The 24,015-nt window shown below is 41.0% G+C and overlaps 1 non-coding gene across 1 annotated transcript; it reads left to right on the top strand.

Annotated features, from left to right (window-relative positions):
- The first annotated feature begins 23,727 nt into the window (after window positions 1-23,727).
- TRNAS-AGA (transfer RNA serine (anticodon AGA)) lies at window positions 23,728-23,809 on the top strand. The gene has a single exon. It is a non-coding gene; the product is annotated as a tRNA-Ser (tRNA).
- Window positions 23,810-24,015: the final 206 nt, after the last annotated feature.

The raw sequence follows: 24,015 nt of genomic DNA, 5'->3' as shown, positions 1-24,015 counted from the left end.
TAGGAGACTGATGCTGCCTCTGTGGATCCGTGGTAGAGTGTCGGCCTCCGGATCCCAAGATAGCGGGTTCAAACCCGGCAGAGGTAGTCGGATTTTTGAAGGGCGGAAAAAAGTCCATTCGACACTCCATGTCGTACGATGTCGGCATGTAAAAGATCTCTGGTGATACATTTGGTATTTACCCGACAAAATTAATTAAATCTCAGCCATAGACGCCCAAGAGAGATCCGGTTTACTCTAGGTCCGCTAGATGGCAGACAGAGTAAACCGGAACGTCGAAATTGACGAGCCAGATGGCGTCAATTCGAAATGTCTGCAAACGGTAGCTGAGGCCATACGATTAAAGCAGAAAAAAAAGAGAGACTGATACGCAACAACAACAACAACAACAGCAACAACCTCTGGCTCGGTGAGGAAAGCAACAGGAAACCATCTCATTCCTCATTTTCATAGTATTCCTCTTCAGCGACGCCTAGGCCATCTAGGACAGCTAATGAGCTGTTGAGGAACAAACCAGCCTTTGGGGCTGAATACTCAACTCTAAAGGGTAATTTTGTTAGGTTGATTCGAAGACACTCTAAACCTAATGCAGGATGGTCGGAAACAACGTGAACCGAGTATATGAGCGTTAGAGTGGCATAACTCTTTATCGGAATGATGTTAAATCTCATATTTATCTGAATAATTAGCCTAAATTCCATATTTTAGCTACTGAAGTTAGCCAATCTGATTGCTTCGAGGGCGAATTCAAATGGGCTTTACGAGGCGGTGTTGCTAAATCTGCACGTGGCTTGGGCGGGCTTGAGAGCCATGTCGAGAAATGAGCATCAAACACTAACACACAGAGGGTTTCAGTCAATGTCACCGTAGCGTGCTTGCTATGGGCCGACCCGATGAGCAGAGAGGTCCTTGTTCAAGTCCCTCCCCTGGAGAAGTTTATTTCTTTTATTGGCCCTCTCAAACCGATCATAAGCCACGTGTAGATTTAGCAACACTGCCTTGTAAAGCACATTTCAACTTGCCCGCGAAGTGATCTGATTGGCAAATTTCAGCAGCTGATAAAATGACAACGGCGCGAGATATGGACGTAATCTTTTCAAATTACCTATCAGTATGACCAACCCTCTAACGCTCATATACCCGGTTGACGTTGTTTCCAATCACCCATTATAGGAATATTTGTCATTTTGATGAAACATGCTTAAAAATACACAAACTTAATCTGTATTGCAACTGTTTGTTAGGTGTATGTATCTTCTTGATGTGCAGGTAGATTTGAGTGGAAGGGGTGTGAATCATTGATAATTTTATTTGTATTTCTCTTGAGCTCCTCTTCTTTTACAAATCTCCCAAGAGAACTGTCACAGTCGGGAGATCTGAGCTGACAGACTGCGCGCCGTCTAAATACATTCGAGATGCAGGATATTCACTTGTCGTTCGCTAAACTTCTGTTCCTTTGCTTTCACCAAGCGGTATTAGATTTCTTGCCTCTGCTCACCCTACAGCGGATCCCTTTCCATACTTCAGCTGGGAAGGAACAGTCGAATACATTAGAGAGGCTATTAGTCTTCCATTGCAATCCATTTCCATGATTTGGAGTCGTCAATGGTCAAATAAGAGTTTTTAACGTAGGCACGTTTTTTTTCCAACGGGCACCGAAACCCAGTACGGAAGTTGTTAAATAATAATAATAATGGTGCCTCCGGAGAGTCTTGGTGCTGGTCTTTTGATTTGACGCTCGTAGGCGACCTGCGCCTCGTGATGAGGGTGAAATAATGATTAAGATGGCACGTACATCCAGTCCCCGTGCCAGGGGAATTAACCAACAATGGTTAAAATTCCCGTCCCTTCCGGGAATCGAACCCACGACCCCAAATACCAAAGGCCAGCACGCTATCCATTTATCCATGGAGCCGGACACGGAAGTTGCTGACGTATGGATAGTGCTGAGTAATAATTATGGTGAGGATTTATTGGCACTAAAAACACTTAAAATAGACAGCCATTAAATAGCCAAAATACCGGGCGAGTTGGCCGTGCGCGTAGAGGCGCGCGGCTGTGAGCTTGCATCCGGGAGATAGTAGGTTCGAAACCCACTATCGGCAGCCCTGAAAATGGTTTTCCGTGGTTTCCCATTTTTACACCAGGCAAATGCTGGGGCTGTACCTTAATTAAGGCCACGGCCGCTTCCTTCCAACTCCTAGGCCTTTCCTATCCCATCGTCGCCATAAGACCTATCTGTGTCGGTGCGACGTAAAGCCCATAGCAAAACAAAAAAAAATAGCCAAAATGGGCAAATAAATATGTACCATTGTGTAAATTAGGCAAGCAAACAGATATGAAGAGAAATAATCAACTTGATAGCCGCCCCTGTTAGGGAATCAAAAGATTGGCCTGTTAATCAGTTCATATGAACAATATGTATTTTATATATGTTTTGATTAAGCAGGGCTTGAGTCATAACTCAAGATTAAAATTGCCACGACAAGGCAGATTTTCTCTTTCAGATTTTATTTGAAAAAGAAAATCCAGTGTCCGCCTCTGTGGTGTAGTGGTTAGCGTAATTAGCTGCCACCCCCGGAGGCCCGGGTTCGATTCCCAGCTCTGCCACGAAATTTGAAAAGTGGTATGAGGGCTGGAACGGGGTCCACTCAGCCTCGGGAGGTCAACTGAGTAGAGGTGGGTTCGATTCCCACCTCAGCCATCCTGGAAGTGGTTTTCCGTGGTTTCCCACTTCTCCTCCAGGCGAATGCCGGGATGGTACCTAACATAAGGCCACGGCCGCTTCCTTCCCTCTTCCTTGCCTATCCCTTCCAATCTTCCCATCCCTCCACAAGGCCCCTGTTCAGCATAGCAGGTGAGGCCGCCTGGGCGAGGTACTGGTCATTCTCCCCAGTTGTATCCCCGACCAAGAGTCTGAAGCTCCAGGACACTGCCCTTGAGGCGGTAGAGATGGGATCCCTCGCTGTGTCCGAGGGAAAAGCCGACTCTGGAGGGTAAACAGATGATGATGAAAATCCAGTACGTGGTGGGCTACTTCAAGTTAACGAATACAAAAAAATGGTGTCTAAAAATCACCAATGAATTTTTCAACGCATACTCCACTGGATAATGGCGTCCGGGGTTTTGTTTATTCTTAATAAGTTCAGGGGCTCTTTAGGAATTGTCCCTCTAGCTCCAATCATAATGCCAATGACTTCCCATTTTGTAATGTCATACTTATTTCCGAGATCCTCAAAGCATGGCTCATATGTGGACTTTTTCTCCACACTAATCGAGGCTGTGGTACATTTTCCTCGAATCTTACAGTGGGATCAATCACCATAACCCGTACCTTTTGCCCGGTCGATGACACCAATACCAGCTCGTCTTGTGGATCCATTTGTGGAAAGACATCCTACTTCAAACGATTCCAACTGAGGTGCTTCCATGGCCCCGGCCGGCTCCGTCAGCAGCCCCGGTGCTGTGCTGTAGCACCGGTGACGTGGTGGGGGAAGGAGTGGAAGTGGCAGAGGAAGAACCACAGGTCGTTAAGTCAGCGCGCAGCTTACGAAAACAATATTATTTACGACAATTCTGTGAACACGTAAACAATTTATCCTGTACATACATTGCATTTGCCTTAATGTACATTTAGCGTTAAAGTCTATTGTTGACATCGTTTTGCGGCAACTAATTTACCATTATTGGGTACAATCGATTTGGCAGTAGAAATTCTAAGTATAGCCGCTAGGACAACATCAGACAGAAGTCCTAGTTCTATATTTATTTAAATTCAGAATAGAAAACATCTGTTGGCATGCATAAGTTGTACCGAACATCGACGTAAATTTTCAGGCAAGTGTATGAAGTCTGAGAAATTCTTGTGGATGAACACCTTTGTAAAAGGAAATTAATTACCGTTGTAGTGGTAGTACCTGTCCTTTAGGATTGCATTGCACTGTAGTTTTATCAGCTCTGTTTGGAAATATGATGGTTGTTTTTCAGGACGCGCTGAAAATGGGGTCAAATATTTCAAGTTGAGGTGCCATATCATTCATTTCTTTGAATCGGGCATTGAATTCATCATGGAAAGTCTGTAACGACGTCTGATGGTCTCCAAGATTTCCGTAAGTAGACAAATGCAATGAAGTAAAATTGTCAAAATTTTCGGCCTCAAGCTGACTTTTCAATAACAAACTCTGCATTTTGAAACCCTTAATTCTATCTCACATGTGCTAATCAATGTGTTTCTCCCTTGCAATGACATATTTAAAGCATTCAAATAAGACGTTATTTCCGTCAAGCAAGTGAGGTCAGCTACCCATTGTTTATTCCGCAAAGTTGATTGTGGAGAACCTTTCATCTCCATGAACAGAGCAATTTCTTTAATTATTGCAAAAACGGTGGCTAGCACTTTCGCGCAACTTAACCTGCGCGCAATAAATAAAAGGGAATGTCGCTACATTCTGCCACGAGATATTTTAAAAATTATTTGAACTGCCGATTCAAACCTTGCTTTTTGCAGAAATTTACACATTTGAGACCGTATCCATAACTGATTTAAAGTTTCGAAAGTTTCTTGCACATCATTGTACTTGATGTAAAATACAATGTACTGCGTGGACTAGGTGGGGAAGGAGGGGAACGGTGCTGCTGAGTGCAGCACTGGTGCGCCCCAGCCTAAGTGCTCGAGTTGGAAAGGCCTGTCCTACTTCTTTATAGTACACTCAATTACTATTGAAGGAATTTAAAACTAATTCATTTTCAATATTTTCAGTTAACAATCGTATTCTATTGTCATGGAGAACGTTTCTGTGTTGTAGGATGGGATCTCGCAACATCATATCATATGAAGTGGTACTTGTACTATATCCTCCCCCCCCCCCCCCCCAGTGAATTTTGTTTGCAGGACCCTATTAAACTTTTCCCTGATAGCGGCTCCATTCCAGATATCTGCTCAAGAATTCCCTGAACTTCTTTCACAATCCTAATAGACTCCACAAGGGGTATGACACTTCTCCTCTCCAACTCTGCGATGACTCCCGGCAGCTTGCTGAAGTTGCTTTCAGGAACGCCAAATCTGATTAAACCGATGGGCAGGGCATAACTTGATTGGCTTCTCTTATATGGTAGACAGCATCCTCATCGTCCATGGGCGAAATTATATAGCGTTGTAACAAAACAACTTGCTACAATACAATAAGCCTATGAATGCTATACTTCGGGACAAAATATGATGACCTCACCTCACACCATTCCCATCCAGCGACAGCCCGGTGTCTATTAGGGGCTTGTAGGATTGACTACGTCTACTCTAGCCGGAGTTGCCAAATCGTTTTCTGCACTCAACATGAAGAAAGGGTAAAGACTGAACAGAGTGCGGAAGAAGGTAGTTTGGAAACTTCTCCATACCAAACAAGGATCACTTAGAACTCGTTAATTCAGCAGGGCGCAGGGTGTCATTGACTGCTGGCTTCCAGCTCGCTTCCAGGAACTGAGGCCGTCATGTTTTGCCCCCAAGCATAGAACGAAATGCGATCGTAGTCAGACACAAAAAGATAAAAGAGACCTCCTTACTTCAAGCTTGGTAGAAGACTACCTGTCCATCGGTACGGAAGTTGGGATTTCAAGTGATCCACTGCTTCAGCAAGTAGGACTTGGAAGAACTTTTTAGGCACTGGCAAACACAATTTTTCAAAGGGGCCGATGACCTAGATGTTGGGTCCCTTTAAACAACAATCATCATACTTCTTCAAAGTAGATCTCAACACGATCTCAAGACAAAGCGTCCAACAATTTGCAGCGAGAGGGAGGGGTAGGGAATTTGGGTCTGCTCAACATAGTTCAACGTTGATTGGTTCTCGCATATCATCTTAGGAAGTTTGAGGTGTGGAAGAGTTCGTGGTCAAATTGTTCCTTGTTTTTCTGAAGTAAATTCCCCAAGCGCTATTTCTGGAGAATTCCGAGACTTGTTAGTGGAGTAAATAGATTTTGAGAATCTATAAAAGAATTCTGTCGACCACACCAGATAGAATAAATTGCACTGGAAGAAAATTGGATTTAAAAGACTGCCAAAAGGCATTAAATGGTCATTTTTACTCCAAAAAAACACGAACACCTGAAATAGGAATTTATAGGCAATCAATAGTTTTGTGAACGTTTAATGCCGGTAATGTAGTTTATAACACTTCTTTCCATACAATATTCTCTGCATTCGGCCGTACCTGGATCTTAACATTTTCAAACGATTTTGCCCGAGATAGTGCAACATGTCGTGGCTGAATACTGGTTAGGGTAAGTAGACACCCACTTTTTCAAGAGTTTGTCCCTGCGCTTTATTAATGGTCCACTTGATACCTTCCCGCCTGTGCGTACGTAAACTGTTTTCTCTTAGCAGCGTGTAAGTTATTAGGAACGTTCTGCCATCTGTTGAGTATGTTCAGAAGCTGGGGAAGGTCAGAGAATCAAAGAGTATCTAGCAGATAATAGTATTCTTCCGTCATCAGAGGAAGTGTATCCCGTAGGGAAACGGGACAAGGGTTGGACAAACAACAACATCAGAGGGAGTGTATACTCTTTGGCTGTACAGATAGTAATCAAACCTGGCTGCATTCAATGATATCACTAAGGATGAAAATCACACATATCAGAATATTAATGAAAGTACTAGTCACTTAGCAACCTGCTAAGTACAGCATGTATTGCGGGTTACGGTAAGTCTTCTCCTGCAGTTATTGGAGTGATCATGTAATGGTTAGTGTTTTTTTTGTTTGATTACTCAAAGTTGGCTGAACTCAGCGATATATCAATGTCTCATGATTCACCGACAGGTAATTTCGGAGAGAATAAAACAGAAACGAAGCAGATTGGTCAGTACAACGGACGAACGGATTTGCCAAAGCTGTTTTTAGTAAACTCTTTTAATAATAGTAATAATACCGGTAATAATAATAATGATAATCATTGAGCCATAAGTTAGGCCTCTCCTGCTATTCAAATATTCCATCAACTTCTACGGTGATGTAATCTATGTCATACCTAATGAACTATCAGACTGAAGAAGTCTCATCAATAGGGGCCGGAAACCTCTAGTGTCAATTTTCTAGCGAAGCCTAGGGTTTAAAAACTTTAACTACTATTGCGAAAGCTATTGCGTTCAAGTTGGTCTTGTAATCTGCCTATATTTGTTTCACGGTTACCATCCCTGTTATTAAATTGATCCTCCAATCTGCTTTATAATGAGTGACTTCTTATGACACTAATGGCTTGCGGTAGTGCGACGTAAAGGATAGTTCCACTGAAGGAGAAATGCTGGAGATGGGGGGAGCGGCCGGCGTACGGAGGCAATTAAAGAGGTAGGGCAGAATACGAATTATGTGAATGATCTGCGTGTGTATTTAGCGAAGATTTCTACGAACCCCTTTAGAATGTATAAATGTCAGTTTGCGGCTTCTTTAAACTTAAATGTAGGGTTTTCTCTTGTCAACTTAAATTAAATATAGACCTCCCTTCCCCATCGTCGGACTTTCATATTTACTTCCCGAATGTGAATTCATAAAATATAAGGAAGCACGAATGTGGTACCCTCGTTAACTTCCTCTCAAACTTATCTAGTTTTGGTGACTGACTAAACATTTAAATTATATTTAATCTGTTCGGCCTTTAATACTTTCACAACTTAGTCACCTCGTAGCATGGCTTAGCCTCTGTTTCTGTGTACCTTTCCAGTTAGGTTGTATGTAAATTTCTCTGGGAGTGCTTGTGTTTTGCCTCCATTCTATTTTGGGTTTTCGGCCCTTGTAAAAGCTAACCTCTGTTTATTCTTTCTTCACTTTTGCGGCCGTGTAGTGTGGCCTTTTGCTCCTGTTTACTGTGCATCTGTCGATCTCTGTTTTTTTTTTTTTGCGTAGTCGCCTATCGTTGTGCATAACGAAGGCACGAACTGCTTTGTAAGCAATGTGTTGTTGCTTATTCCTATGCTACTGTAATCTACTGGGCCATTTGAGGGCGTCTTGTAAACATTTGTAAACTGAACTTCAGGGTTCGAGACCCGAAATGTAAATTATTCCAAACGTTACGGCTTCTTTCTTGTGTGAGATCAGGCTTATCTGTGAAAAACTTCACAGGATAGCCTAACTCCATATGTAACGACTTGTAAGGGCCAGGAAACTCTGACGGTGAAATTGTAAGTTGTCTGAACTTAAGTGCTCATCAAATATGAATTATCCTGAGCTTCTGAGCTCTATATTTGTAAATGATTTCAACAATCTTTTGAGCTCCTTTTGTATAAACTGATTCAGAACTGACGAACTCCCCTTTTGGTGTTTATGAGTTACAGTATGTAAAGATTACTGAGTATTTATGCTCAACCTGTTGTCTGAGCTTCCGGCCCTCTCTCTAGTATATTAGCTTCTTATATTCGTGTTAAAATGTATCCTGTTATAAAGAAAGAAAATAAATTTCTCAAATTTTATTAAGTCTTCTCCAACTTTGGTTTATGCTTTGTCCAGCCATTCACAACACACGCTTCCTTCCCTCTGCGAACCACAGAAACAACCGTAATAATAATAATAATAATAATAATAATAATAATAATAATAATAATAATAATAATAATAATAATAATAATGTTGTTTGTTATTTATCCAACCCTTGTCCCGCTTCCCTACGGAATCGGGTATGAGGTGAGATGAATCTGTCGTGGCGGTTTGTTTATGACCGGATGCCCTTCCTGACGTCAACCTTATCAGAGGAGTTAATTAGATGAAATGAATGACGTGATATGTGATAGTAGGGAGAGGGTGAAACCAGGTGCCGGTACATAGCCTACTCCTGTCGAATAGCACCAAGGGGTCTGCTCAAGGCTTAACGTCTCCATCCGACGGACGAATCACCATCAACAGCGTCATATGCCCTCACTCCATATGAGCACTGTGGAGAGGTTTGCAATTTAATCCAGGCTTTTGGCACGCAATCTATAATAATAATAATAATAATAATAATAATAATAATAATAATAATAATAATAATAATAATAATAATAATAATAATAATAATAATAATAATAATAATAATAATAATTTCTTATTTATTTTAAATTTTATGGCCTATATTGGACCACTCTGGTAACAAATGATCATGGAGGTGGCAGCCTTTGCTTCTAACCTCAATTTTCAATAGGGAAACTAACCCACTTATAGCTGCTTTTGCTTCTCAAAAGCGTTGGAAATTGCTAGAAAACATCAAGGAGAATCCATTTACTGTCATAACCTGAGTTATGAAAACGTGGAGACTGCTGACTTTGCTACTAGGCACCAATAAAATGTATTACACAGCCCGGCTGAGTGGCTCAGACGGTTAAGGCGCTGGTCTTGGCAGGTTCGATTCTGGGTCAGTCCGATGGTATTTGAAGGTAGGCCTACTCAACTACGTCAGCCTCGAGTCGGCAGATTTACTGGCACTTACCGTATCCCCTGCGGGACCAAAGTCAGGCACTTTGGCATCTCCGAAAACCGTAAAAGTTGATAGTGGGACGCAAACTTATTATTATTTCTAAATGCATGGCATTTTGTTGGAACGCTCTGCATTTATAGATGGTGTGAGTGAAGGACTGGAATCACAGATAAAAGGCTTTTTCGGATAATATTATAATGTATAGAGTAATAAATAAGTTACAGGATTGTGAGCGACTGGAAAAGGACGCGGACAATATTGTGAGATCGACAGCAGACGATGGTACGTTGATAAACGGGATGAAAAGTCAAGTTGTAAGTTTCACCAAGGGGAAAAGTTCTCTCAGTTTTAATTACTGTGTTGATGGTGTGAAAGTACTGTAAGTACCTAGGCGTTAATGTAAGAAATTATCTTCACTGGGGCAGTCACATAAACGAGATTGTAAAGAAAAAATTATAGATGTCTTCACGTAGTTATGAGGGTATGTAGGGGTTGTAGTAAGGATGTAAATGAGAGAGTGTATAGGTCCCTGGTAAGACCCCAATTAGATCATGTTCTCAGAGGTATGTAGTGTAAATAAGAAAAAAAAAGACGGCTGAGATTCACATGGCCAAATCGGAGCTCTAATTGGCCAAGGTGGGTATTGCAGGCTTTGCTTCTCAGATTGTAACAAAAGTTTATAAGAGTGTGGTACGGCCAGCAGCGATCTATGGGACTGAATGTCGCCCCATGACGAAACAACAGGAGCAAATGTTGACAACCATGGAGATGAAGATGCTTCGATGGTCCATGGGGCTGACCCGATGTGACCACATAAGGAACACGGACGTCCGGCAAAGGTTTGGTGTCGCGCCCATCATAGACAAAGTGAGGGAAGCCCGTCTCCGCTGGTACGGCCACGTCATGAGAAAACAGGACGAATCAGTTGCCAAAACACCGCTCCACATCAACCCAGAGGGAACAAGACCACGAGGAAGGCCGCCAAAGAGATGGACTGACAACATCAGGGCAGACATGCACAGTGTTGGCTTAACACCAGAAGATGTCAACGACAGACAGAAATGGAGGAGATGTAGCAAAGCAGCAGACCCTGCAAGTCGGGATTAATGCTAAGAAAGAGAGAGTTCATGGAGGTTGCAGCTTTTGCATCTATCCCCAGTTTTCAATAGGGAAACTAATCCACGTGGGACCCACACCAGGATTACTTGATACGAAAACTTGACGAGATCGGAAGGAAAACAGCATGTTTTGTTCTTAGTGATTTCCGAAAAAAGTGCATTATGAAAATGTATTAAACTTCGGGCTGGGAAAACTCGGAAGTAAGGAGACTATAGCTCTTATGGCTCTACAAGGAGTGAACTCAACCCCCCTTTGAGACACCCATCATTCCTCGTGAATATTGGGTATTATTATACTGTACTTTATAATGTCTTATGAAAGACAGATAAAAAGGATTATGCATTTTTGCCCGTGAGTTATTAATGTAACTACATAACATTTTATTTTTCATAAGTATATTCGAAGGGAGGAAGCACAATGACAGAAACAGCCGTCGCTTCGTTGCCCTCCTTCATTTTCCTTCTTCTGTGTATCGTAGAGTGCAGCGATACGTCATGGCATAACTTGTAATGATAAAAGAAATATGCCGTGTGTTTTATTTGTACTTGGTTTTGTTATTCAGCTTCTTTCTTAAGCGCATTTAATTTTTACAGTTGTTTTTGTGAGCGATACGACAGCACAGTAGTACCCCGCGTTGCCTGGGGAAATTTATTAAATGCAATTAAATGCATCCCTTACCCCTTGAGTCCATAAAACATATTTTCCTATTTTCTTCCCGAATTTGCCTTGCACTTTAATGCTGAGGTTTTTTGTGCGCCGTAGTTTACCTGTAATTCTGTACAAACCAAAAATAGCCCATCTAAACCCCACGTCCCCTTTAGTTCATAAAAATTATTTGCAGATTAGTTTCTTCCGCTTTTTATGAAATGAAAATCCACAGCCTGTTTCCAGTCATTTGACCGGGTCAGGAATGGAATGAATGAAGTCCCCATCTAGCTGCGAGGATGGGAATTGTGCCGGCTGCCGAAGCCTGTCGCACTCCTCTGGGGCAGTGATTAATGAATGATTAATGAAATGAAATGATATTGGAGAGTGTCGCTGGACTGAAAGATGAGAGCGAAACCGGAGTACCTGTCCCGCCTCCGCTTTGTCCAGCACAAATCTCACATGGAGTGACGGGGATTTGAACCACGGAACCTAGCGGTGAGAGGCCGGCGCGCTGCCGACTGAGCCACGGAGGCTCCTCCCGCTTTTTATCTTGAACTTAAATGCTTAATTTCACACCGCCGTTTTCCCGTGATGGTGTTAAGCAGAACCGTTCCATATGGCAACCCTGTTGTCATAAGAACAGTACTGTTTTCTTAACATGGAATGAATGCTCGACTAAGCGGTATGTTCCGATCTGTCAGTAGAAAGACGACAGTGAATGAATGACATTCGTAAGCTAATAGGCTCGAGTGGAGCTTTTAGTAGGAAATTTGAATATGAATATGGAGATAAAGTTGGAATTCAAAATGATAAGTTGGGGCAAATATTTATTTATAGGACAAAGAATAAGGGATTGGAATATTCTGCACATTTCCAAGTCTTTTGAAAAAAAAAAAAAACTATTGGTAAACAATCGATAGGGATTCTGCCACCCGAGCGACAGTCCTAAATGCAGATCATTCATGACTGATTCATTGACGAATGTCATGTGCGATAGTTTTTCATCAAGGTGACTGTAGTTCGAATTCCGGCTAATGGTACTTGAAAACCACGTTCCTCTAGTTCAGATCCCGTGCAAACCAGTACCTGTGGCATAGAAACCTACAAGCTTGCTTACTATTGCTTTTGCTGTAGGAGAAGTTTTGTGAATAGTTTTAACCGCATTGTGACCTCGGTGACAGTCCCAATTGTAATTGGCCTTTACTACAAATTACATAATTTAGTGTGTTTACATGACACTGAGTGGGTAATCTAATTACAGAAACCAAAGAGAATATCTAGTGCCACTTTCTCGCTCATTTGGTTGCATCTGTAACTGGCATTAAACATGCTTTCAAAGTCCAATTTTAACCGCTAATCTAATTGTTTAACACGTCATCAAAAACGAATAAAGCATGTATATTTCAAACATGGAATGTTATGGTTACATTACATACAGTTATTTATACTCGATTACAAGCCCAGATTACAGTCAAGAGATTAATTCCAGCTGTGTTCAATAAATTCAACCGCAAGTGCCGCCTGAATATTACGTAGATACGGACCACTAAATGGACAATCTCCTTTTGAAAATATGAAACAAATCACACAGCAGATCAAGATCTTGGTTTCCACTGGGTTTTCCTGTTCACTACTGACTTAATAGTTAGATTAAAGCCAAGCCCATCTACCTCGTCAGTAAAATTAGCTGCTTTTGTCACTTGCAACGGTAATTATTTTTATTCTATATGCAATAATAGTATTTCTTTTTACAATTTGCATTACGTCGCAACGATACAGATAGGTCTTACGGTGACGATGGGACAGGAAAAGGGTAGGTACAACCTTAATTTGCATGGTGTGAAAATAGGAAACCACGGAAAACCATCTTCAGTGTTCGAACCCACTATCTCTGGAATACTGATGTACGAATAGTCGATTAATTTCCAAGCCTTACAAGGTGTTAATGTAAGGAATGATCTTCATTGGGGTACCTACTCACATAAACGGGGTTTTAAATAAAGGGTACAGATCTCTGCAGTGGTTATGAGGGTATTTCGGCGTTGTAGTAAGGATTTAAAGGAGAGGACATGAGAGTCTGTAGTAAGACCCCAACTAGAGTATGATTACAATGTGTAGGACCATCACCAGGAATACTTGATTCGAGAACTGGAAACATTCCAAAGAAACGCAGCTCGATTTGTTCCGGGTGATTTCCGACAAAACAGTAGCGTTACGAAAATGTTACTGGGAAGAAAGGAAACGAGCTGCTCGACTAAGTGGTATGTTCCGAGTTGTCAGTGGAGAGATAGTGTGGAATGGCATTAGTTGATGAATACGTTTCAGTGGTGTTTTTAAAAAGTAGGACAGATCACAATATGAAGATGAAGTTGGAATGCAGGAGGACAAATTGGGACAAATATTCATTTGTAGGATGAGAAAGGAATTGGGATAGTTTATCAAGAGAGATGTTCAATAAATTTTCAAATTCTTTGCAATTATTTAATAAAATACTAGGTAGACAACAGGTAGGGAATCTGCCACCTGGACGACTGCCCTAAATACAGATCAGTGGTGGTTGATTGATTGATGAAACAATCACTCTGTTAAGAATCCCGTTAAATCTGTTTAATGTGATGTTAAATATTTAACAGAGTTTGATGAAACCGGCCGTACTGTTCCAACATCAGTTGTAATACGCCAAGACTGGCCAAGAAAAGGTCAGGCCTTGACGTGCATAATGTAACCCATCTATGAAGTCTAAATGAGCCACCAGAGCCTGAAATTGTCAAAGGAAAATGCTTATTGCTGTGAACAAGTGTTATATCACTAAACGATAACACCATATCACACTTGAGTTGAGCATCATATTCTACGAGTTGGGGAAAATGTAGAATATAAACTACAGCAATTGAGTATGACACCAAACATCAACTGATCTTACCACCGCGTCATCGCTTTACAACTCTGATTATATCTCACGAGCACTTGCGGTTGTTTCATCAAATATAGTAGAGACAATACGCGACACTTCCGGATTTAGCCTTGTTAAAATGGAAGAAAAGTCGCAAGTGACGCTCCTAGTGGCTTGACCTGAAAATTCGCGCTAAATTCAAATATCAGTGGAAATGTATATACGGAAATGGATAAATAAATTACGTCTAAAAAGAAAGTGTTACTAAGATATTAACTTCAACGTTGCTAAAGCAATTCTGGATAACTGAATGAAGAATTATTTAACAGGTTATTATTTAAGGACTGAAATTAGACATATAATCAAGATGTGAAATGGACTGCTGTGAAAGGGCTTGATCTTTCATTTATGCATTACATTTTTAGCTTTAGAATTCCTGTCTGAACGTTCACGGCTAGATTTTTCTTTTTTCTCATTTAAAAGCATTGTATCATCATATTAAAACACCTGACAACAAAAATATCGGCACTTTCCTTACATACATGATTCAGTGAATTTACATTTAAGAGCTGGACATTTTTCCTTTTAACTTGAAGCCTACTAACAGAAAGAAAATCTACAAATTTAGCCTTAAAATATTCAAACTTTCCTTATAAGCAATACTTGCCATAATGCCATTAAATTAGGGCAAAGGAATTTTGCATCATCATATTGTTTCAACAAACTATGTACATTTCTTAAATCACCCATATTTTGTTCAGTGCTTGACAACGCATTACGGCATTCCAAATCGGGTAACTTGGAACACAACCAGCCACACTCATTTGCATATGCATTTTCCTGAATTAAATCAAATCCACAGAGCACACCTACAACGCATCGGTATTGAAGGTTAACTGCTGCCCTATACAATAAAATATGCGTATTATATTTTAAGCCAGTTCAAATATGGGACGCGCAGGTCAAAAGATTATGAAGTACTATAAAAATCTCTTTGTCACTGGAAGAATATATATGCAAACACAATATTACTTACATTTTCTTGACACGAGGGAAACGGAAGAAAGACCGCACATTCTTCTCCACTTCATAGTTACTGCAGCCAAACACAGCACATACCTTTCCTCTCATGTTGAGAGGAGATATCAAGGAATGACCAACGCTACTATTTAATTATGTCAACTCACTGAAAACGCATAAATAACACGAAAAACTTCACACAAAAATACACGTGCTCTTATGACAGAATCAGTAGTTCTTAGGTCAATCCGCTAGAGAGGGCTCTAATATGTGTCCCTCGATATCTCGCAGAGTGTCGCGTATTGTCTCTACTGTATTTGGTTTCATGTAGGATCACAGTCAGGGTTAGCATCTATCCTCCCCTGTGGGTGGGGGTGGTAGAATAACACCCACGTAACCCCTACTTGTCGTAAGAGGCGACTAAAAGGGGCCCCATGGGCTCTTAATTTGGGAGCGTGGGTTGGCTACCACGGGGTCCTTACCTTAGTCGTGGCATTGCTTTCCTCATGTGAATGGGGGTGGTTGAATAAGGCGACTAAAGGAGATTCAGGGGCTTTCATCTTGGGAGTGTGGACTGGCGACCACGGGGACCTTAGCTGAGTCCTGGCATTGCATCCACTTACTTGTGCCAGGCTCCTCAATTTCGTCTATCCTATCCGACCTCATTTGGTCAATTCTTGTACTTTTCGACCCCGACGGTATTAGGTTGCGAATCCTAGGGAGTCTTTCATTTTCACACGCTTCGTGCCTTTGTCTTCTTTGGCCGATATCTTCAAAGTGTCGGATTCCTTCCATTTTTTCTCTCATTAGTGTTAATTGAGGATGGTTACCCAGTTGTACTTCCTCTTAAAACAATAATCACCACCACCACCTCTTCCACTAATATGATTTTTAATCTATTGTAGCGGTATAATTTGAGGACTATGTGAAATCACCGCTACACCGGAAAATTGTTCGTGTGGAATTTATAAGAAAAGGTGAATGGAAACTATCGTTTAATCTTGCCCAGTAGAACGGAACTCTGCGATACCTAATTGTTGTACAGCTGGGATTCTTATTGGTGCCAATTTTAAATATAACTGTGGGCAATTGATTCGCCACTGGTCTTTTATGGTACGTTGTCGTCTATGAGCTTGTTACTGGGTAGCTCCGCTGCTTGATAGTCAACTGTTCTGCACGGCGCTCCCTAGCGGCCGTTATTCCAAACCTCGACTTCTGTTCCAGCGCTCGGCTAATGCAGGCGTCATGTCACTTGTCTTACTGCCATTCGCTATGGCAGGGAAGAATGATTTGAAACCACCGTATGGTGACTGTGAAAGGAAGGCGTAGGCCTGTGTAAATGCCTTTATATTTACGTTGTTTTGGTGGTGTAATTTAAACTTGTGTGTAAAATTGGAATGCAACCTTATGCGCGACTCCGAGTGCCTGCAGCTGACTATAATATTATCCTTGGGAATATTTTGAATGAAATGGTATAAGTGAGTACTTCAAAATTGTTATCAACAGTCTGGTAAGTGGTCGTCTGGCATGATATTATCTCCAACAGACTTTCCATGTAAACTACTGGGTATTATTCTGCGGTGAGTAAGAAGCCAACATGCTACCTTCGTCGCTGTTTTGAATTAATATTTTTGGGAGACGTCTTGTGAACCACAACTTCGATATACTACTTGCAGGAGAGCAATGTTTATTCGCCAAATTATGTTCGGAGAAGGTTATCGTGTGAACCCATTTGATACTCTGGCATTTGCATTTGGCATTAATAATAATAATAATAATAATAATAATAATAATAATAATAATAATAATAATAATAATAATTGTTTTCTATCGAGAACTCATAAAATCTAGTTGCGAGTAAATATTCCTATGGGTTTCTAGGATTAATATTAATATCCTGCTGCATCTTGGTGATGTGATAGGATGGTTTTCCAGGCATTAATAAATGGAATATTTTCGAAGCTACTATATAAATATATTAGCTTTTGGTCACTCTCTCATATTTATATTTGTTAAGGTGAAATTTTAGGTAGATTCATTATATTTTCTTCCTTCTGAAGTATACGGAAGTTGCTAATTTTCTTAATATTATTTGCCTTGTATACATTGTTATATCGATCTTGTGACCATTAGGTTGAATTACCTTGATCTTATCTATGATTTTCGGTCGCATCCTTCATTATTGCATTCCGCCTATCTAAATATGCTCTACCAATTATATTATACTTAAACTAGTGATTAATTTCTATTGATGGACATATTTCTGCCCCACGAGAATAGTGTGGTTTTCAAGTGACGTGCTCTTTTAACAGGAGCTGTGACACGTAAAAGTGTGTGTAGTCTCTTGTATCATTAGCCTCATAAAGGCGAATGAATATTTAAAATTAATTTTAAACCCTAGTGAATACTGAAGCGTGTTTTGGGTCGAATTGAATTTAATTCCATTTCCTTTTTTTAAAAATTAATTTTCTTCCTTGATTATTATTTAATGTTATTTTATTGAATTTTCCTTTCTTTAAATTTTGGTTAATCGTTACTGATTTGAAGCTACACTCCATTTCAATTGTATTGTTGTTGATATGCTTTCGTCTTTTGTTTGCTTGATAACGGTGTGATTAGTTTTGCATTGTCGCGGAGTGAGAGTTGTAACAATAGTCGTGATGTGCAGACGTTCGTTGTTGTATGGCGTACCTATATTGTTGATGTGATGAACTGGGTCATGAGATGAGTTTAAATTGCTTCTATATTATTGTGCTACCTTATAATTATTGATTTCCTTCTATCACTTACTGTTTTTCTTTTTGATGTGGGCTCTTTTCTAATTTTATTTTTTGCCTTCCTTAATGTTTCTTGGGAACATTGTCGGTCTGTTAGAGGACGCGATTAAATGTTTTTATTTGAAACGCTTCCGTGTTCACTGAGGAATTTCAAACATGTAATAAATTATTTGGGGTAATTTTATTGGGACGCGCGTACCCACAAATCGGTGCACCTGAGTTATTAATGATTTTGAAAAATAATCATTATATTAACTTCCTTAAAGAAAGATGGTTTCGAGCTCGAACAAGCAAATTGTAATAAACAGTAAATTGTAATGAACCTCTAAGTTAAACTGAAGTTAATTCCGTCTGGAAAATATTGTTGAAATTTCTTTTAAAACATTGGTTGTAACTGTTGGTATGGTGACTATGATTGGTAGTATTGCTGTAAATGAGCCTTGTCATCAGTTTTTCCTTTTCTTAAGAGTTAATTGTTTTTAATTTTTGTTATATATTTAACTGCACCACCCGCCCTACTTATTCCTTTTCATTATATTAAATTTTGGTCTTTTGAAGTGTGACAGTGAGTGCCATTATTGTGAATTGCTCTAACTCATACTCCTTTCACCCTCTGTTATGGTCGTTGACCTATTGGCCTCGCCCAGATTCCCATCGCTTCCCCTTCCTGTGTTTGCGTTTATGGAGGCCCTTCTCTCCGTAGCTGGCATGATTCACGCTGGGAAGCGCTTCTTATATCTTTGGTGGCCGCGCTGACAGTAGAGGACTTGGGTTGCGGTATTGTGGTTTTACTTGTTCGATTCCCCTCTTCTTCGACTCTCGGTATGCCACGCTAGATAAACAACGTAATACGTAATCATACTTCATTTTACTACCATAAAACTGATAGTTTTGTAATGGTAACAGATAAAAATATGCATGCAACTTGCGAACTATTTTGCACTAATGCCTCGTGCTTAAGTTCTTCCATTCGCACAAAGAAGGTCCACTTTACGAATAAATTACATAATTCACTCTTATTTCAGCTTCAGATAAGTGTAAGTGGAGAGAGCAGTCCACCGATTTTTTATTTCGTATATATATATATATATATATAAACACTTACAACTATACACACTTAAAGTAGATAGAACAACAATCGGACGAAGGGTCAATTGATGGTAATACAATTTATAATTTAATGTCCAGAGAATTTAGCCAATTCATTGCCTCTTCACTTGCAGCATGAATTTCATGGTATCCTCCCTGGAAGCTCTGAAGTGGGCACATCATTACAACATGGTGGACTGTCTGAGCCACGTCACCGCAGTCGAAATGAGGGCTGGAAATTTTCCCCCACTTGTGGATCCAGAAATTGCATCTTCCAAGACCGGTCCGCACTCTGTTCAACGAAGCCCAGATTCTTTTTGGCAAGTTGAACCCAGCAAGTTTCCTACAAGGGTCAGATATCAACTCTAGCTGGTCAGGGTTTGAAGCAGCTCACTCTTCCCTCCAGGCATTCATCTTGTTGTACTGTGACTCAACCAGCCTCTTTCCTAGTTGCCATGATGGATGTCGAGATTTTAATCTTCCATTCTTCTGAGGGTTGCAGTGCTGATGAATCGGCAAGAGTGTATTTGCGGCACATTTTAACCATTCCTTTTTCAGAGCAGTTAGCCTTGGAAGGTGAGGAGGATGGATGTTAATTAATACTGGCAGCCATTTAAGTGGTGTGGATTTGAGTGTGCCAGACACTGTCCTCATGGTATCATTCAGCTAGACATCAACTGTGTGTGCGCTGTTGAACCATATAGGGCTGCAATATTCTGCGACTGGGTATACTAGGGCAAGAGCTGTTGTTCGGTGGACATTAGCATTTGCTCCCCAACTAGTGCCACTGAGTTTGTGAAGGATGTTGTTACGTGTTTTAACCTTTGCTCCTCTTCTGCAGAGGTGTTCATTATACGTCAAAGAGCGATCCAGCACAATACCCAAGTATTTTGGATTAGCACAGTATTTTAGCTGTTGGCCTCTAAATTGAACTTGTGGGATGTAATGGGCTCTCTTGTTGTCTAGATGAAAGGTACTTATCTCTGTTTTGTTTACATTGGGTTTCAATCGCCAGGTGTTGAAGTATCTTGTCAGTTTTTAGGATCTTGTGTGAGAATGGCTTCAGCGGTCTCAAAGCCTGTGGACTGTGATGTTAGGGCTATGTCATCAGCATATATAAACTTTCGGCACACAGTAGATGGAAGATCTGCCGTGTAGAGATTGAAGAGAAATGGAGCAAGAACAGAACCCTGCGGCAATCCATCATTTAATCTGTAGGATCTGCTTTTGTTTCCATTGAGATGTACTTTAATTAGACGATTGCATAGCATGTTGTTGAGCAACGAAGCTAGGGTCTTGGAAGGTATAATTTTCAGGAACTTCAGGATCATCCCTTTTCGCCAGACTGTATCATTGGCCGATGATAAATCCACAAACACAGCAACCGTTTTCATTTTTTCTTGAAAGCCCTGCTCAATATGGCTGGTTAGTGCCAGAACCTGATCGCAACAGCTCCTGTTAGGTCTGAATCCTGCTTGTTCAACTGGAATGTGGTGAAGTACTGTAGCTGAGATTCTGTTATAGATCAATCTCCCTAGTAGTTTGTAGCAGATACTCAGTAGAGCAATAGGTCGATAATCTTCCGCATTACACCCACTTCTCCCAGGCTTCACAACAGCAACTACTTTAGTTCTTTTAAGAAGAGATGAGGGCCTTCTTTTCATTAGGATGTCACTAAAGAATTTAGCAAGCCATTCCAAATTTCTAGGACCACTGTGCTTCACAAATTCGGGATGAATACCATCCAAGTCTGCTGTTTTCCCTATTTTGTTTCCTTCAAAGCAGCTGAGATCTCTGCAACAGAAAAATCCTCGGAGAACTGCGATTTTGTTTCAGCTCTGACGGAGATTCGAACCCATGTCCTTCCGGGCGAACCGAGCACGCCTTTACCGCCTCGGCCAGGCAGCCCGTACTAGTTTTTCTCAAATAGAAATATCATTCATATCACATGAGAAGTTTCCGAGTTTACCCTTCCGACAGTTTGGAGTGAATGTGCTGCTTTAAAAACATCACAAGGAACAAACTGTTATAAAAAAAAACTTCGACTCTGTGGTGTAGTGGTTGGTGTGATTAGCAGCTACCCCAGAGGCCCGGGTTCGATTCCCGGCTTTGCAATGAAATTTGAAAAGTGGTACGAGGGCTGGAACGGGGTCCACTCAGCCTCGGGAGGTCAACTGAGTAGAGGGGGGGTTTCGATTCCTTCCTTAGCCATCCTGGAAGTGGTTTTCCGTGGTTTCCCACTTCTCCTCCAGGCAAATGCCGGGATGGTACCTAACATAAGGCCACGGCCGCTTCCTTCCCTCTTCCTTGTCTATCCCTTCCAAACTTCCCATCCCCCACAAGGCCCCTGTTCAGCATAGGAGGTGAAGCCGCCTGGGCGAGGTACTGGTCATCTTCCCCAGTTCTATCCCCAGACCCAGAGTCTGAAGCTCCAGGACACTGCCCTTGAGGTGGTAGTGGTGGGGTCCCTCGCTGATTCCGAGGGAAAAACCGACCCTGGAGGGTAAACAAATTACGAACGAACGAACGAACGAACGAACGAACCCTTAAGTTTAACCAGCAGCTAATAACAATCTGCAGTGTTCATTCATTGCTTATAATATTTTTGTCCATCTGGAATAAGTATTTCTGTCCACATTATAATGGTAAAAATAGTGATTTTCTACTAATTTACTATAGTCTTCACAGACATGTGCCCTTAATGTTGTGTACTGATGAAACTAGTTGGGGGCTCAGTTATCAGTGATTCGCAATTGACTCTACTCAGAGAGCCGAGTTTCGAATCCCGGCAGCACTTGGTGTAAACATTTCACCTGAAAACTCACATAACATCAGGAAGAACATCCGACCTTGAACCCAGACCGATGACAAAGACCCAGAATGGCTCTAGCGACCCCTATAACGACAGAGATGAACTAGAGAAAATCTCTCACCGAAATGTATTCTGTAAACTCCATTTGCTACGACTCTCATACCAACATCGCACTTCTCAAACAAACTAAATGAAAAGTGATCACATGTCTACCTCTCTCTGAAGTCATTCACCCAGCATAACAACACTCTTTTGATAATGGATGTGCATTGTGAAAGAAATAATCACCAGACAATTCACTGAATAATATCGCATGCCTTGAAAATATCTCACTGAAAGGAAAATTGTTGGAGAAATGTAACTTAAATGGATGTTCATTACTGGGTTTTATATAGGAATTTATTACATCCGCAAAGGACTGGACAGTGTACGGTGATTAATGCCCATTAAGCAAAGTGGTTTACCTAGCGCATGAAGATTGAAACTCCGGCGCGCAGGTGATAAATGGCGGACTACTAGGGGGGTGGCTACGATAAAAGTTATATTTATGAGCGGTCTGGAAAATAGAATTGAAATTTATCTTATCGATTTTGATCGATAAAAGAGCAATGCATATATCGAAAGCCTCTAAAATACTTTAATGGGTGTCATAAAGGAAAATTTGGGAAGTGAATGAGCTCAAGTAATGCGGTGCTTGAACAAAGATTATACGTGAAGACTGTTTAAGAAGACAGTAAAGGGTTCAGAACGTTCGTTGGATTCCTCTGTCAACATTACCTAATTTTAAACAAAAGAGCGATGCTGGGGAAAACAGCTGCGGAATATAGGTCATGTCATAGGTCTACCTGGTTTGTCTATCGCCTGAATGACTGACTGCGGTTAATCCCACTAGTAACTACCTAAAGATTTCTCAAGGATGATAAGTTCTGGTGACAAGGATCTCGCTAATGTAGCCGTAGATTTTTCTACCATTATTAGGCCTATGCTCTGAACATCATAACTTCTCAATTTACATTTCGGCGCTGTCTAATGATCATGGATGGAAAACCCAGACATCAAACCAATCATAAGCTGCCATTCATATCGATTTATAGGTCCTACAGGTGCTAGTAGAGGGTGATTTTTTAACCTTATTGCCAACGTTCTTGTTTAAATTCACCGAGTGGTCAGTCTCTCTCAATGAATTTGTATGACTTAACGGAACGTGGCTAATACGTGTCCTACCCTAGGAAAAGCAACGGGATAAGATTTATTGAATTATTGTATGTACTACCTACTACGTGCTGGTACAACAAAATAAGTCTGGATAAGCTGAGGTCCAAGAAAACCGCTAAAACCGGTAATTACTTCAATAAAATGAACACATTCACAGTTCAGAAGTGATTTGAATTCTCATTAATGAATAATCTGCCAGCTGGACAACTATCCTTAGTCCTTACCATTCCATAATTTACGAAAAGCCTCCAACGATGGCACGGAATAAGTCGGCTGTTTTAAAGTGTTTGTACCCTACCGAGCTCGATAGCTGCAGTTGCTTAAGAGCGGCCGGCTGTACTTTAATTAAGGCCACGGCCGCTACCTTCCCATTCCTAGGCCTTTCCTATCCCATATTCGCCGTAAGACCTATTTGTGTCGGAGCGTCGTAAAGCAAATAATAGTAAAGTGTTTGTTCAATACAGTACGGAGCAGCAAGCACAGTAGACGGCTTGGGGGCGAACTTATCGGTCTCATTCATTTCTCAGAAGCCCCGTGGCTTGTTCGTGCAGTGAAGTCGTGAACTTGTTTTCACGTGTAGCTGTTCGCTTTCAACTCAACTGAACATTGACTGAGAAACAGGTGCTGATAATCACGTCTCTATATACACTTTTATTTTAGTTCTATTATAATGGGACTTCTCAGCCAAGTACCTTGTTCACGTCATCAACGTACCGCGTGCAGTCGTGGCCGAGTGGTTAAGGCGTCTGACTAGAAATCAGATTCCCTCTGGGAGCGTAGGTTCGAGTCCTACCGACTGCGAATATTTTTGCTTCTTAATTATTGATTGAGATACCAGAAGCGGTGGTATGTAACGCATATTGAAGTTCGTTATCAAAGTGTAGAAAGAAATTTCCTGAATAACCACAAAACTAAATCGTGGAACTTCCTTCTTGATCCTGCCAGATTTAAGTGTAAAGAAGCAAAGAATGATCGTGCACTACCCACTCTCAAACAGGCGCGGATAA

Source organism: Anabrus simplex, chromosome 3 (assembly GCF_040414725.1).
Source record: "Anabrus simplex isolate iqAnaSimp1 chromosome 3, ASM4041472v1, whole genome shotgun sequence".
In the NCBI taxonomy this organism is placed as follows: domain Eukaryota; kingdom Metazoa; phylum Arthropoda; class Insecta; order Orthoptera; family Tettigoniidae; genus Anabrus; species Anabrus simplex.
This window is presented reverse-complemented; position numbering and strand designations above follow the sequence as displayed.